Raw genomic sequence first — 6,174 nt, 5'->3', positions numbered from 1 at the left:
GGGAAGCTTTTAATGTTTGATCCATTACTATATTTTAATATTTTGTTGGAAGCCACCCAGAGTGGCTGGGGAAGCCCAACCAGATGGGTGGGGTATAAAATAAATAATAAATTGTTGTTGTTGTTGTTGTCCTCCATGTTCCAGCCCTTGAGATATTTGAAGATGGTTGTCATATCTCCTCTCAGTCTCCTCTTTCCCAGGCTAAAAATACCCAGCTCCTTCAAGTGTTCCTAATAAGTCTTGCCTTCTCCAACTCCCTCAACACTACAATTCAGCATGAGTTAGCAACAAATAGTTACAAAGCCAAACAGACCAAAGTTGTAACTTCCACCAGGAATCTAGATGAGATGAGAAATGGGACCAATCTAATCTCCAGGTACAGGAAGTCCCACAACTTCAGTGGCCTGACAGAGAAGCTTCTCCTTCACATGCCCACCAGCTACACCTTTGATGGCGATGATGGGACATGCAGAACAGAGACTTCTTCAAAAGCTTGAGTAGATAGGTAGGATCATGTGGGAGGAGATGGTTCTTCAAACAACTTGGTCCTTTCAGGTCTTCAAAGGTACTCAGCACAGCTCTTGGAATTGGAAATGTTGGTCAAGCCAGTGTGGTTGGAGGAGTTGTGCAGAGCCACAAGCTCCATGAAAGTTGTTGTTGTTGTTGTTTAGTCGTTTAGTCGTGTCCGACTCTTCGTGACCCCATGGACCAGAGCACGCCAGGCACTCCTGTCTTCCACTGCCTCCCACAGTTTGGTCAAACTCATGCTGGTAGCTTCGAGAACACTGTCCAGTCATCTTGTCCTCTGTTGTCCCCTTCTCCTTGTGCCCTCAATCTTTCCCAACATCAGGGTCTTTTCCAAGGAGTCTTCTCTTCTCATGAGGTGGCCAAAGTCTTGGAGCCTCAGCTTCAGGATCTGTCCTTCCAGTGAGCACTCAGGGCTGATTTCCTTCAGAATGGATAGGTTTGATCTTCTTGCAGTCCATGGAACAACTCCAGCACCATCATTCAAAAGCATCAATTCTTGAGCGATCAGCCTTCTTCATGGTCCAGCTCTCACTTCCATACATCACTACTGGGAAAACCATAGGTTTAACTATACGGACCTTTGTTGGCAAGGTGATGTCTCTGCTTTTTAAAGTCAAAACCAGTTTAGTGGAAGAACCATGCAGAAAGTGAGTCCATTTCCCAGGCTTCCCCTACAGTCTAATATCCAATTTCTATGGGTTATGATGATAAATATAGAGTAGTCCAAAAAAAGCTGGAAACAAACGATTTTAATGTTTCCAAAAAATGTTCTGAACTTCATTCCAGAAGATGTAAGTCTCCGCAAGGGAAATGTCTGCATCTAATTAGGATAGAGGGAACATTTTTGTTTACTAGCCCTAGTTTATGTAACTGGGCCTGGCAATGTCAAGCTACTCCTTACACCAGAGTAGCAACACTGAACTCAGAAAGACTACTGGGGTGTAAGTGCTTTGAGAACTTGTCTTTGTCTTGGCCATCAAGCCCTTCAGTTTTTCTGTCACAAGCTATATTTAGATGTGTTGGATGTTTTTTATTTGCTCGTTGACGGTTCAATGGCAGCAGAGAGTACAACTAGAAAGATAGAGAAAATAAAGGAGCATTGATAAAAATCAACTCCCAATCATGTACTTAGTGCCAAAGGCTTGAACATGTATTGAATTAATATGTCATGCACAAAACAGCAAAAGTCACATGCCTGATGCTTCTCCCTGAAAGCAAAAATGGGATAAAAACCTCTCATTGGCATTGTGATTTGCTGACCAGATCATTCTGAAGAGCTGGTGTGTGTGTGGTGGGGAGTAACTACACATTCTTACCTTTTCCAAAGGGCCTGGTGACTGTTGCCTTCTCCTTTTCCATCAGGGCCACCTTTTAGTGGATTTAAGTGGATATGGTTTTGTAATTCTGTACACATTATAAAAAGTAAACAACAACAACAACAATAATTTATTATTTATACCCTGCCCATCTGGCTGGGTTCCCCCAGCCACTCTGGGTGGTCTCCAACAAAGTATTAAAATACAGTGGTCTGTTAAACATTAAAAGCTTCCTAAACAGGGCTGCCTTCAGATGTCTTCTAAAAGTCTAGTAGTCTTTGACATCTGGTGGGAGGGCATTCCACAGGGCGGGTGCCACTACCGAGAAGGCCCTCTGCCTGGTTCCCTGTGACTTGGCTTCTCACAGTGAGGGAACCGCCAGAAGGCCCTCAGAGCTGGACCTCAGGTAGAACCATGGGGGTGGAGACGCTCCTTCAGGTATACTGAACCGAGGCCGTTTAAAATTAAATGTTAAACTCAAGCTATTGATATCTTGTTGAACAGTAAGTCCTTATGAAGAGGTTAAATGGCTTTGGTGTTTTTATGTTGTTTTTAATCATTAATTTAGTGACGTATGTGTGTTTGGGTGGTGGTGTGTGGCTGGAGGAGGAAGAGGAGGAGGAGATGACAGAGGGTGAAGTAAGAGCTGTGAGTGGAGGGGGAACCTTTCCCCATCCTTTGGACCACCTGGGAACCTCAACAAACTTGCTGCATCTGGAACACAGCTGTAGGCAACCTGAGCATCACGTACCTTGAGCCTGTCCATAAAAAGCAATTCAGAGTGAGACACTAAGGTGATGTCTGCTGTTCCCAGGATATCTTCTCATTGTGAGACTTTTGTGGGTGAGTGGAAAATTTGTTTGGACCTTGGGTGAGAACCTGGAGGCTGAGAGGGTGAGTATGTCAGAAGGAAAATGAAATTATATTTATTTATATATATTAGTAACTTTGTATTAATGTCACTTTTTATATGTAACTGTAATATTTTTGTAACGTTTTGTTTAAGTTGCCTGTCGTTGCTTCTTTTTTGTACTCTGTTTGGAGACATTTTTAATATGGTGTGGAAATTATAATTAAATAATCAAAAAAATGCTTACTGAAAAACAAGTGGATAGATTTGAACTTTTGCATAAGGAAGAAAAGATTCTTTCTTAGCTGGAAAGCCACAACTGGAAGTGAGGGAACCTGAGGTTTCCAGGGTTTTCATGCATATCTCTTCCGTTAATGTTCTGATTGATATGAAACTTGATACATAGAATTTATTACTGGCTGCCCAAACACAGAAATAGATTTCACTGGAAGCACTACAACAAGAACTTGTCCAAAATCGTGTATTTCTTCATTGTGTTAGAAAAAAAGTTACAGACATTTTGGTTTCCCATTTGGATTTCTGAATTCTGATTTGGATTCAAGGGTCAGGTCTGAATTGGCCCAGAGTGAATCTCAGCTCATTCTCTCTCTTTTTTAAAATATATTTTTATTAAACAATTTTAACAAAACAAATTATCCATCCAAGTACTCAACTGCATTATTTTCTTCCCCTTTTTATACCCCCTTCCCCATCCCTCCCTCCCAAGACTTCCTTCAGCTCCCTTCTCTGATTTGTTTGCACTTGTTATGTCTGCATGTTAAAAATTGTACATAAGGTAAAGGTAAAGGTACCCCTGCCCGTACGGGCCAGTCTTGACAGACTCCAGGGTTGTGCACCCATCTCACTCAAGAGGCCGGGGGCCAGCGCTGTCCGCAGACACTTCCGGGTCACGTGGCCAGCGTGACATCGCTGCTCTGGCGAGCCAGAGCCGCACACGGAAACGCCGTTTACCTTCCTGCTAGTAAGCGGTCCCTATTTATCTACTTGCACCCGGGAGTGCTTTCGAACTGCTAGGTTGGCAGGCGCTGGGACCGAACAACGGGAGCGCACCCTGCTGCGGGGATTCAAACCGCCGACCTTTCGATCGGCGAGCCCTAGGCGCTGAGGCTTTTACCCACAGCGCCACCCGCGTCCCTTGTACATATCATTACCTTATTTATCATATATTCTATTAATAAACTTGTGAATGTTTACTCAAAACCTGCCAAGGAGTCCAAGTTATTTTGTTGTTTTTTTCAAATAATTTGTAAAAAGTTCCCAAACTTCTTTGAAGTCCCAATTGTCCTCACATAGTTTATATGTCAATTTGGCCAGTTCCAAATCAGTTTTTCTTGCCACTGTTCTTTCATTGGGATTTCCTCATTCTTCCATCCTTGTGCTAATAAGACTCTTGCCCCTATAGTCTCAGCTCATTCTCAACCACTGAATCAGAGGATACCCGCAGTACCCTAGCAGAAACCTTCCTTGATTTAGAGAAGGCTGCTAGGTCAGCATAAACATCTGCCATAGAGTAAATTTGCTTTGCCTTTTCCACCATAAATCCCCCTTCTAAAAGTTCTGAACTTTTAGCTCAAAGCTGAGGCCAAGACATACCAAACGCACAGCCAAGAAAAGCATCGTATTTTGTTCACTCAAAGCCTAGCAAACCTGAACAAAGGGGAACTGGGTCCCAACGTAGGATAAAGTGAATGGTTTGGGGGGTGGAGTGGGAGTCAAATGCTGTAAAGAATGTAATTAATATATACAGTGGTACCTCGGGTTAAGTACTTAATTCATTCTGGAGGTCCGTTCTTAACCTGAAACTGTTCTTAACCTGAAGCACCACTTTAGCTAATGGGGCCCTCTGCTGTTGCCACGCCGCCGGAGCACGATTTCTGTTCTCATCCTGAAGCAAAGTTCTTAACCTGAGGTAATATTTCTGGGTTTGCGGAGTCTGTAACCTGAAGTGTCTGTAACCTGAAGCGTCTGTAACCCGTGGTACCACTGTATTGCCTTTGACCAGCTTGTCACCTCAAGTTCCTATTTTATCCACCTTAGGGTCAGAATCGGGCTGCTGAGACAGGCAATTTAGCAAAACAGTCTGGTCAAACATGCGTCATTATGTGTGTCCAGACCTACTCTGAAATGTCACCCCATACCTGCCATCATGTGGCCTAGAGGTTCTCAAACTTATTTGGCCTACTGCCCCATTTTCAGAAAGAAAAAAAAAATTACTCAGTGCCCTCCTGGAATTCTACCTTCTTTAAGCAAACAAACAGAAAGATGCCATTACTTATTTTATGTATCTATATTTCTACCAACGTCCTACGACATAGTAAAGAAAGATGTGAACAGCTAGGGTTGCCAACCCAGGGCCACAAAGCCAGGGACCGAGAGCCGAGACCTGTGATGTATGGCAGAGGGAGCACAGTGGCTCTTGGTGGGGCTTCCCCTAGGTAAAGGAAAGGTAAAGGACCCCTGGATGGTTAAGTCCAGTCAAAGGCAACTATGGGGTGCGGCGCTCATCTCACTTCAGGCTGATGGAGATGGCGTTTGTCCACAGACAGCTTTCTGGATCATGTGGCCAGCTTGACTAAACTGCTTCTGGTGCAATGGAACACCATGAGCGCACGGAAATGCCGTTTACCTTCCCACCACAGTGGTACCTATTTATTTATTTTCGGAAGTGCTTTCAAACTACTAGGAGGGCGGAAGTTGGGACAGAGCAATGGGAGCTCACCCTGTCGTGGGGATTCGAACCACCGACCTTCTGACTGGCAAGACCAAGAAGCTCGGTGGTTTAGACCACAGTGCCACTGCTGTTCCTCCAGGACCACAGCTGCTGCATCGATCCCCAGACAGCTAAGCCCCAGGAGCCTGCTGCTGCGGATCAGACCCACTCCCCAAGCCCAACCAATGAGTAATTTGTTTTGTTTTGCCTTGGATTGCTTGGTTTGGTCGCGTTTATTTATCTATTTAGGTGGGTGAGTGCAGAGCAGACTAAAAATGGCAGCACCCACGGGGGAGCAGTGGCGGAGGAAAACACTCGGGTGCACTGCAGGGCCTTGGGAGTCTGCCTGCCTCCTCCCACTCAGCCGCCCCACAGCTGGAGGGGTGGCAGTGGGCGGACTGTTTGGGCAGCACAGAGCCTGTGCGCACCGAAGCCACCGCATCTCTCCCAGGAGAGACGCATGGCTTGGGCGCGCTGCAGGCCCCGCGGTGAGTGCCGCCCGGCATTTAGTCACCCACCTCAGTGTGACACCTGGGACGGTCCATGCCGACCGCACCCCCTTCCTCCGCCACTGCTGGGGAGGCCTGAGTTGACGACCTCCAGACACGGCAATAACCATCCTCATCCTGATTATATATTTACACACACACCTTTTTTTTGGTTCATTTTTGTATTTTTAGCCATTCCTTTTCTCTTTAATCCCCTTCTCCATTTCTCTTTCTACTCTGCTTTCACTGACACTTCTTAAT

Source organism: Podarcis tiliguerta, assembly GCF_965153285.1.
Source record: "Podarcis tiliguerta genome assembly, chromosome: 6".
NCBI lineage: Eukaryota > Metazoa > Chordata > Lepidosauria > Squamata > Lacertidae > Podarcis > Podarcis tiliguerta.
Note: the sequence above shows the minus strand (reverse complement) of the source record.